This window comes from Sardina pilchardus, chromosome 8 (assembly GCF_963854185.1).
Source record: "Sardina pilchardus chromosome 8, fSarPil1.1, whole genome shotgun sequence".
Taxonomy (NCBI): Eukaryota; Metazoa; Chordata; class Actinopteri; order Clupeiformes; family Clupeidae; genus Sardina; species Sardina pilchardus.
The window spans coordinates 26,647,174-26,654,673 of NC_085001.1; the positions used below are offsets into that span (position 1 = coordinate 26,647,174).

At 50.1% G+C, this 7,500-nt stretch overlaps 29 non-coding genes across 29 annotated transcripts; all 29 read left to right on the forward strand.

The window, feature by feature from the left end:
* Window positions 1-32: 32 nt before the first annotated feature.
* Window positions 33-104, forward strand: trnap-agg (transfer RNA proline (anticodon AGG)). The gene has a single exon. It is a non-coding gene; the product is annotated as a tRNA-Pro (tRNA).
* A 161-nt stretch (window positions 105-265) lies between these two features.
* Window positions 266-337, forward strand: trnap-agg (transfer RNA proline (anticodon AGG)). The gene has a single exon. It is a non-coding gene; the product is annotated as a tRNA-Pro (tRNA).
* A 190-nt stretch (window positions 338-527) lies between these two features.
* Window positions 528-599, forward strand: trnap-cgg (transfer RNA proline (anticodon CGG)). Its single transcript has one exon. It is a non-coding gene; the product is annotated as a tRNA-Pro (tRNA).
* Window positions 600-774: 175 nt separating this feature from the next.
* Window positions 775-846, forward strand: trnap-ugg (transfer RNA proline (anticodon UGG)). Its single transcript has one exon. It is a non-coding gene; the product is annotated as a tRNA-Pro (tRNA).
* Window positions 847-958: 112 nt separating this feature from the next.
* trnap-ugg (transfer RNA proline (anticodon UGG)) lies at window positions 959-1,030 on the forward strand. Its single transcript has one exon. It is a non-coding gene; the product is annotated as a tRNA-Pro (tRNA).
* Window positions 1,031-1,632: 602 nt separating this feature from the next.
* trnap-cgg (transfer RNA proline (anticodon CGG)) lies at window positions 1,633-1,704 on the forward strand. The gene has a single exon. It is a non-coding gene; the product is annotated as a tRNA-Pro (tRNA).
* A 175-nt stretch (window positions 1,705-1,879) lies between these two features.
* trnap-ugg (transfer RNA proline (anticodon UGG)) lies at window positions 1,880-1,951 on the forward strand. Its single transcript has one exon. It is a non-coding gene; the product is annotated as a tRNA-Pro (tRNA).
* A 112-nt stretch (window positions 1,952-2,063) lies between these two features.
* On the forward strand, window positions 2,064-2,135 carry trnap-ugg (transfer RNA proline (anticodon UGG)). Its single transcript has one exon. It is a non-coding gene; the product is annotated as a tRNA-Pro (tRNA).
* Window positions 2,136-2,242: 107 nt separating this feature from the next.
* trnap-agg (transfer RNA proline (anticodon AGG)) lies at window positions 2,243-2,314 on the forward strand. The gene has a single exon. It is a non-coding gene; the product is annotated as a tRNA-Pro (tRNA).
* Window positions 2,315-2,475: 161 nt separating this feature from the next.
* Window positions 2,476-2,547, forward strand: trnap-agg (transfer RNA proline (anticodon AGG)). The gene has a single exon. It is a non-coding gene; the product is annotated as a tRNA-Pro (tRNA).
* A 190-nt stretch (window positions 2,548-2,737) lies between these two features.
* Window positions 2,738-2,809, forward strand: trnap-cgg (transfer RNA proline (anticodon CGG)). Its single transcript has one exon. It is a non-coding gene; the product is annotated as a tRNA-Pro (tRNA).
* A 175-nt stretch (window positions 2,810-2,984) lies between these two features.
* Window positions 2,985-3,056, forward strand: trnap-ugg (transfer RNA proline (anticodon UGG)). Its single transcript has one exon. It is a non-coding gene; the product is annotated as a tRNA-Pro (tRNA).
* Window positions 3,057-3,168: 112 nt separating this feature from the next.
* Window positions 3,169-3,240, forward strand: trnap-ugg (transfer RNA proline (anticodon UGG)). The gene has a single exon. It is a non-coding gene; the product is annotated as a tRNA-Pro (tRNA).
* Window positions 3,241-3,347: 107 nt separating this feature from the next.
* Window positions 3,348-3,419, forward strand: trnap-agg (transfer RNA proline (anticodon AGG)). Its single transcript has one exon. It is a non-coding gene; the product is annotated as a tRNA-Pro (tRNA).
* A 423-nt stretch (window positions 3,420-3,842) lies between these two features.
* trnap-cgg (transfer RNA proline (anticodon CGG)) lies at window positions 3,843-3,914 on the forward strand. Its single transcript has one exon. It is a non-coding gene; the product is annotated as a tRNA-Pro (tRNA).
* A 175-nt stretch (window positions 3,915-4,089) lies between these two features.
* Window positions 4,090-4,161, forward strand: trnap-ugg (transfer RNA proline (anticodon UGG)). The gene has a single exon. It is a non-coding gene; the product is annotated as a tRNA-Pro (tRNA).
* A 112-nt stretch (window positions 4,162-4,273) lies between these two features.
* trnap-ugg (transfer RNA proline (anticodon UGG)) lies at window positions 4,274-4,345 on the forward strand. The gene has a single exon. It is a non-coding gene; the product is annotated as a tRNA-Pro (tRNA).
* Window positions 4,346-4,452: 107 nt separating this feature from the next.
* On the forward strand, window positions 4,453-4,524 carry trnap-agg (transfer RNA proline (anticodon AGG)). The gene has a single exon. It is a non-coding gene; the product is annotated as a tRNA-Pro (tRNA).
* Window positions 4,525-4,685: 161 nt separating this feature from the next.
* Window positions 4,686-4,757, forward strand: trnap-agg (transfer RNA proline (anticodon AGG)). The gene has a single exon. It is a non-coding gene; the product is annotated as a tRNA-Pro (tRNA).
* A 190-nt stretch (window positions 4,758-4,947) lies between these two features.
* On the forward strand, window positions 4,948-5,019 carry trnap-cgg (transfer RNA proline (anticodon CGG)). The gene has a single exon. It is a non-coding gene; the product is annotated as a tRNA-Pro (tRNA).
* A 175-nt stretch (window positions 5,020-5,194) lies between these two features.
* trnap-ugg (transfer RNA proline (anticodon UGG)) lies at window positions 5,195-5,266 on the forward strand. The gene has a single exon. It is a non-coding gene; the product is annotated as a tRNA-Pro (tRNA).
* Window positions 5,267-5,378: 112 nt separating this feature from the next.
* Window positions 5,379-5,450, forward strand: trnap-ugg (transfer RNA proline (anticodon UGG)). Its single transcript has one exon. It is a non-coding gene; the product is annotated as a tRNA-Pro (tRNA).
* A 602-nt stretch (window positions 5,451-6,052) lies between these two features.
* On the forward strand, window positions 6,053-6,124 carry trnap-cgg (transfer RNA proline (anticodon CGG)). The gene has a single exon. It is a non-coding gene; the product is annotated as a tRNA-Pro (tRNA).
* Window positions 6,125-6,299: 175 nt separating this feature from the next.
* Window positions 6,300-6,371, forward strand: trnap-ugg (transfer RNA proline (anticodon UGG)). The gene has a single exon. It is a non-coding gene; the product is annotated as a tRNA-Pro (tRNA).
* A 112-nt stretch (window positions 6,372-6,483) lies between these two features.
* trnap-ugg (transfer RNA proline (anticodon UGG)) lies at window positions 6,484-6,555 on the forward strand. The gene has a single exon. It is a non-coding gene; the product is annotated as a tRNA-Pro (tRNA).
* Window positions 6,556-6,662: 107 nt separating this feature from the next.
* On the forward strand, window positions 6,663-6,734 carry trnap-agg (transfer RNA proline (anticodon AGG)). The gene has a single exon. It is a non-coding gene; the product is annotated as a tRNA-Pro (tRNA).
* Window positions 6,735-6,895: 161 nt separating this feature from the next.
* trnap-agg (transfer RNA proline (anticodon AGG)) lies at window positions 6,896-6,967 on the forward strand. The gene has a single exon. It is a non-coding gene; the product is annotated as a tRNA-Pro (tRNA).
* A 190-nt stretch (window positions 6,968-7,157) lies between these two features.
* Window positions 7,158-7,229, forward strand: trnap-cgg (transfer RNA proline (anticodon CGG)). The gene has a single exon. It is a non-coding gene; the product is annotated as a tRNA-Pro (tRNA).
* Window positions 7,230-7,404: 175 nt separating this feature from the next.
* Window positions 7,405-7,476, forward strand: trnap-ugg (transfer RNA proline (anticodon UGG)). The gene has a single exon. It is a non-coding gene; the product is annotated as a tRNA-Pro (tRNA).
* The last annotated feature ends 24 nt before the right edge of the window (window positions 7,477-7,500 follow it).

The following is a 7,500-nucleotide window of genomic DNA, read 5'->3' on the forward strand; positions in this document are numbered from 1 at the left end:
TTTTTTTTTCAGCTGAAGTCACACTCTGTCGGGGCTCGTTGGTCTAGGGGTATGATTCTCGCTTAGGGTGCGAGAGGTCCCGGGTTCAAATCCCGGACGAGCCCGTCGCCAAGCAAGCTTTTGTCAGTATCATGAGATTGTGTGAGCACTGTCTCACCTTTGATGTACAGCATAGCTTAGCTGCAGCTCAACACCACCACAGCTACCTTTCCTTTCAGCTAAATATTGATGCACAAGATGCTCGACATAAGCATTTGAGCAAGCTGGCTCGTTGGTCTAGGGGTATGATTCTCGCTTAGGGTGCGAGAGGTCCCGGGTTCAAATCCCGGACGAGCCCTTTATTCTGTGAAACTCTGCATCGTTTGGTTCTACCGGCCACCGGTCAACTGCTGCACTTAGTTACCCAGGACTTACTTTCGGAAATGTTGATGCACAGTGGAACGCAGCTGAAATGACCGTCTTTTCTGCAGACCACTCTAAAACGTTGGTGTGAGGAAAGGCGCTGAATAAATGGCATCCTTGGCCCAGGCTCGTTGGTCTAGGGGTATGATTCTCGCTTCGGGTGCGAGAGGTCCCGGGTTCAACTCCCGGACGAGCCCTTCTTTCACAAAGAAATGCCAGACTTTACAGAAAAAAATCCACTCTAACGAAATAAACGACGACCACCCTCTGTTGTTAGCCATTGCAGGAAAAGAGCCCATTCTGGAAAACTTTTTTGACTTATTCAGGAATGCAAGGGGTCCACACAAAATAAAACCCATTGCAGCACTCAGCGGCTCGTTGGTCTAGGGGTATGATTCTCGCTTTGGGTGCGAGAGGTCCCGGGTTCAAATCCCGGACGAGCCCGTTTGTGCTTTCTCCCCAATTTATTGTGGGCCTCACCGCCAAACGCTTGTGTCCTGTAGAGAATTAGCCTCGGTTGGATGTTCCTTTTCACCCCACAAAACTGTTCAATTGCGGCTCGTTGGTCTAGGGGTATGATTCTCGCTTTGGGTGCGAGAGGTCCCGGGTTCAAATCCCGGACGAGCCCGTAAGCTAGACAGGTAAACTCTTTTGAAATGTGTCCTTTTTCAAGTCCCGTCAGTGGTGGAGAAAATTGCACGGTTTTTTTTTTCAGCAGAAGTCACACTCTGTCGGGGCTCGTTGGTCTAGGGGTATGATTCTCGCTTAGGGTGCGAGAGGTCCCTGGTTCAAATCCCGGACGAGCCCGTCGCCAAGCAAGCTTTTGTCAGTATCATGAGATTGTGTGAGCACTGTCTCACCTTTGATGTACAGCATAGCTTAGCTGCAGCTCAACACCACCACAGCTACCTTTCCTTTCAGCTAAATATTGATGCACAAGATGCTCGACATAAGCATTTGAGCAAGCTGGCTCGTTGGTCTAGGGGTATGATTCTCGCTTAGGGTGCGAGAGGTCCGGGGTTCAAATCCCGGACGAGCCCTTTATTCTGTGAAACTCTGCATCGTTTGGTTCTACCGGCCACCGGTCAACTGCTGCACTTAGTCACCCAGGACTTACTTTCGGAAATGTTGATGCACAGTGGAACGCAGCTGAAATGACCGTCTTTTCTGCAGACCACTCTAAAACGTTGGTGTGAGGAAAGGCGCTGAATAAATGGCATCCTTGGCCCAGGCTCGTTGGTCTAGGGGTATGATTCTCGCTTCGGGTGCGAGAGGTCCCGGGTTCAACTCCCGGACGAGCCCTTCTTTCACAAAGAAATGCCAGACTTTACAGAAAAAAATCCACTCTAACGAAATAAACGACGACCACCCTCTGTTGTTAGCCATTGCAGGAAAAGAGCCCATTCTGGAAAACTTTTTTGACTTACTCAGGAATGCAAGGGGTCCACACAAAATAAAACCCATTGCAGCACTCAGCGGCTCGTTGGTCTAGGGGTATGATTCTCGCTTTGGGTGCGAGAGGTCCCGGGTTCAAATCCCGGACGAGCCCGTTTGTGCTTTCTCCCCAATTTATTGTGGGCCTCACCGCCAAACGCTTGTGTCCTGTAGAGAATTAGCCTCGATTGGATGTTCCTTTTCACCCCACAAAACTGTTCAATTGCGGCTCGTTGGTCTAGGGGTATGATTCTCGCTTTGGGTGCGAGAGGTCCCGGGTTCAAATCCCGGACGAGCCCGTAAGCTAGACAGGTAAACTCTTTTGAAATGTGTCCTTTTTCAAGTCCCGTCAGTGGTGGAGAAAATTGCACGGTTTTTTTTTTCAGCTGAAGTCACACTCTGTCGGGGCTCGTTGGTCTAGGGGTATGATTCTCGCTTAGGGTGCGAGAGGTCCCGGGTTCAAATCCCGGACGAGCCCGTCGCCAAGCAAGCTTTTGTCAGTATCATGAGATTGTGTGAGCACTGTCTCACCTTTGATGTACAGCATAGCTTAGCTGCAGCTCAACACCACCACAGCTACCTTTCCTTTCAGCTAAATATTGATGCACAAGATGCTCGACATAAGCATTTGAGCAAGCTGGCTCGTTGGTCTAGGGGTATGATTCTCGCTTAGGGTGCGAGAGGTCCCGGGTTCAAATCCCGGACGAGCCCTTTATTCTGTGAAACTCTGCATCGTTTGGTTCTACCGGCCACCGGTCAACTGCTGCACTTAGTTACCCAGGACTTACTTTCGGAAATGTTGATGCACAGTGGAACGCAGCTGAAATGACCGTCTTTTCTGCAGACCACTCTAAAACGTTGGTGTGAGGAAAGGCGCTGAATAAATGGCATCCTTGGCCCAGGCTCGTTGGTCTAGGGGTATGATTCTCGCTTCGGGTGCGAGAGGTCCCGGGTTCAACTCCCGGACGAGCCCTTCTTTCACAAAGAAATGCCAGACTTTACAGAAAAAAATCCACTCTAACGAAATAAACGACGACCACCCTCTGTTGTTAGCCATTGCAGGAAAAGAGCCCATTCTGGAAAACTTTTTTGACTTACTCAGGAATGCAAGGGGTCCACACAAAATAAAACCCATTGCAGCACTCAGCGGCTCGTTGGTCTAGGGGTATGATTCTCGCTTTGGGTGCGAGAGGTCCCGGGTTCAAATCCCGGACGAGCCCGTTTGTGCTTTCTCCCCAATTTATTGTGGGCCTCACCGCCAAACGCTTGTGTCCTGTAGAGAATTAGCCTCGGTTGGATGTTCCTTTTCACCCCACAAAACTGTTCAATTGCGGCTCGTTGGTCTAGGGGTATGATTCTCGCTTTGGGTGCGAGAGGTCCCGGGTTCAAATCCCGGACGAGCCCGTAAGCTAGACAGGTAAACTCTTTTGAAATGTGTCCTTTTTCAAGTCCCGTCAGTGGTGGAGAAAATTGCACGGTTTTTTTTTTCAGCTGAAGTCACACTCTGTCGGGGCTCGTTGGTCTAGGGGTATGATTCTCGCTTAGGGTGCGAGAGGTCCCGGGTTCAAATCCCGGACGAGCCCGTCGCCAAGCAAGCTTTTGTCAGTATCATGAGATTGTGTGAGCACTGTCTCACCTTTGATGTACAGCATAGCTTAGCTGCAGCTCAACACCACCACAGCTACCTTTCCTTTCAGCTAAATATTGATGCACAAAATGCTCGACATAAGCATTTGAGCAAGCTGGCTCGTTGGTCTAGGGGTATGATTCTCGCTTAGGGTGCGAGAGGTCCGGGGTTCAAATCCCGGACGAGCCCTTTATTCTGTGAAACTCTGCATCGTTTGGTTCTACCGGCCACCGGTCAACTGCTGCACTTAGTTACCCAGGACTTACTTTCGGAAATGTTGATGCACAGTGGAACGCAGCTGAAATGACCGTCTTTTCTGCAGACCACTCTAAAACGTTGGTGTGAGGAAAGGCGCTGAATAAATGGCATCCTTGGCCCAGGCTCGTTGGTCTAGGGGTATGATTCTCGCTTCGGGTGCTAGAGGTCCCGGGTTCAACTCCCGGACGAGCCCTTCTTTCACAAAGAAATGCCAGACTTTACAGAAAAAAATCCACTCTAACGAAATAAACGACGACCACCCTCTGTTGTTAGCCATTGCAGGAAAAGAGCCCATTCTGGAAAACTTTTTTGACTTACTCAGGAATGCAAGGGGTCCACACAAAATAAAACCCATTGCAGCACTCAGCGGCTCGTTGGTCTAGGGGTATGATTCTCGCTTTGGGTGCGAGAGGTCCCGGGTTCAAATCCCGGACGAGCCCGTTTGTGCTTTCTCCCCAATTTATTGTGGGCCTCACCGCCAAACGCTTGTGTCCTGTAGAGAATTAGCCTCGGTTGGATGTTCCTTTTCACCCCACAAAACTGTTCAATTGCGGCTCGTTGGTCTAGGGGTATGATTCTCGCTTTGGGTGCGAGAGGTCCCGGGTTCAAATCCCGGACGAGCCCGTAAGCTAGACAGGTAAACTCTTTTGAAATGTGTCCTTTTTCAAGTCCCGTCAGTGGTGGAGAAAATTGCACGGTTTTTTTTTTCAGCTGAAGTCACACTCTGTCGGGGCTCGTTGGTCTAGGGGTATGATTCTCGCTTAGGGTGCGAGAGGTCCCGGGTTCAAATCCCGGACGAGCCCGTCGCCAAGCAAGCTTTTGTCAGTATCATGAGATTGTGTGAGCACTGTCTCACCTTTGATGTACAGCATAGCTTAGCTGCAGCTCAACACCACCACAGCTACCTTTCCTTTCAGCTAAATATTGATGCACAAGATGCTCGACATAAGCATTTGAGCAAGCTGGCTCGTTGGTCTAGGGGTATGATTCTCGCTTAGGGTGCGAGAGGTCCCGGGTTCAAATCCCGGACGAGCCCTTTATTCTGTGAAACTCTGCATCGTTTGGTTCTACCGGCCACCGGTCAACTGCTGCACTTAGTTACCCAGGACTTACTTTCGGAAATGTTGATGCACAGTGGAACGCAGCTGAAATGACCGTCTTTTCTGCAGACCACTCTAAAACGTTGGTGTGAGGAAAGGCGCTGAATAAATGGCATCCTTGGCCCAGGCTCGTTGGTCTAGGGGTATGATTCTCGCTTCGGGTGCGAGAGGTCCCGGGTTCAACTCCCGGACGAGCCCTTCTTTCACAAAGAAATGCCAGACTTTACAGAAAAAAATCCACTCTAACGAAATAAACGACGACCACCCTCTGTTGTTAGCCATTGCAGGAAAAGAGCCCATTCTGGAAAACTTTTTTGACTTATTCAGGAATGCAAGGGGTCCACACAAAATAAAACCCATTGCAGCACTCAGCGGCTCGTTGGTCTAGGGGTATGATTCTCGCTTTGGGTGCGAGAGGTCCCGGGTTCAAATCCCGGACGAGCCCGTTTGTGCTTTCTCCCCAATTTATTGTGGGCCTCACCGCCAAACGCTTGTGTCCTGTAGAGAATTAGCCTCGGTTGGATGTTCCTTTTCACCCCACAAAACTGTTCAATTGCGGCTCGTTGGTCTAGGGGTATGATTCTCGCTTTGGGTGCGAGAGGTCCCGGGTTCAAATCCCGGACGAGCCCGTAAGCTAGACAGGTAAACTCTTTTGAAATGTGTCCTTTTTCAAGTCCCGTCAGTGGTGGAGAAAATTGCACGGTTTTTTTTTTCAGCAGAAGTCACACTCTGTCGGGGCTCGTTGGTCTAGGGGTATGATTCTCGCTTAGGGTGCGAGAGGTCCCTGGTTCAAATCCCGGACGAGCCCGTCGCCAAGCAAGCTTTTGTCAGTATCATGAGATTGTGTGAGCACTGTCTCACCTTTGATGTACAGCATAGCTTAGCTGCAGCTCAACACCACCACAGCTACCTTTCCTTTCAGGTAAATATTGATGCACAAGATGCTCGACATAAGCATTTGAGCAAGCTGGCTCGTTGGTCTAGGGGTATGATTCTCGCTTAGGGTGCGAGAGGTCCGGGGTTCAAATCCCGGACGAGCCCTTTATTCTGTGAAACTCTGCATCGTTTGGTTCTACCGGCCACCGGTCTACTGCTGCACTTAGTCACCCAGGACTTACTTTCGGAAATGTTGATGCACAGTGGAACGCAGCTGAAATGACCGTCTTTTCTGCAGACCACTCTAAAACGTTGGTGTGAGGAAAGGCGCTGAATAAATGGCATCCTTGGCCCAGGCTCGTTGGTCTAGGGGTATGATTCTCGCTTCGGGTGCGAGAGGTCCCGGGTTCAACTCCCGGACGAGCCCTTCTTTCACAAAGAAATGCCAGACTTTACAGAAAAAAATCCACTCTAACGAAATAAACGACGACCACCCTCTGTTTTTAGCCATTGCAGGAAAAGAGCCCATTCTGGAAAACTTTTTTGACTTACTCAGGAATGCAAGGGGTCCACACAAAATAAAACCCATTGCAGCACTCAGCGGCTCGTTGGTCTAGGGGTATGATTCTCGCTTTGGGTGCGAGAGGTCCCGGGTTCAAATCCCGGACGAGCCCGTTTGTGCTTTCTCCCCAATTTATTGTGGGCCTCACCGCCAAACGCTTGTGTCCTGTAGAGAATTAGCCTCGATTGGATGTTCCTTTTCACCCCACAAAACTGTTCAATTGCGGCTCGTTGGTCTAGGGGTATGATTCTCGCTTTGGGTGCGAGAGGTCCCGGGTTCAAATCCCGGACGAGCCCGTAAGCTAGACAGGTAAACTCTTTTGAAATGTGTCCTTTTTCAAGTCCCGTCAGTGGTGGAGAAAATTGCACGGTTTTTTTTTTCAGCTGAAGTCACACTCTGTCGGGGCTCGTTGGTCTAGGGGTATGATTCTCGCCTAGGGTGCGAGAGGTCCCGGGTTCAAATCCCGGACGAGCCCGTCGCCAAGCAAGCTTTTGTCAGTATCATGAGATTGTGTGAGCACTGTCTCACCTTTGATGTACAGCATAGCTTAGCTGCAGCTCAACACCACCACAGCTACCTTTCCTTTCAGCTAAATATTGATGCACAAGATGCTCGACATAAGCATTTGAGCAAGCTGGCTCGTTGGTCTAGGGGTATGATTCTCGCTTAGGGTGCGAGAGGTCCCGGGTTCAAATCCCGGACGAGCCCTTTATTCTGTGAAACTCTGCATCGTTTGGTTCTACCGGCCACCGGTCAACTGCTGCACTTAGTTACCCAGGACTTACTTTCGGAAATGTTGATGCACAGTGGAACGCAGCTGAAATGACCGTCTTTTCTGCAGACCACTCTAAAACGTTGGTGTGAGGAAAGGCGCTGAATAAATGGCATCCTTGGCCCAGGCTCGTTGGTCTAGGGGTATGATTCTCGCTTCGGGTGCGAGAGGTCCCGGGTTCAACTCCCGGACGAGCCCTTCTTTCACAAAGAAATGCCAGACTTTACAGAAAAAAATCCACTCTAACGAAATAAACGACGACCACCCTCTGTTGTTAGCCATTGCAGGAAAAGAGCCCATTCTGGAAAACTTTTTTGACTTACTCAGGAATGCAAGGGGTCCACACAAAATAAAACCCATTGCAGCACTCAGCGGCTCGTTGGTCTAGGGGTATGATTCTCGCTTTGGGTGCGAGAGGTCCCGGGTTCAAATCCCGGACGAGCCCGTTTGTGCTTTCTCCCCAATTTAT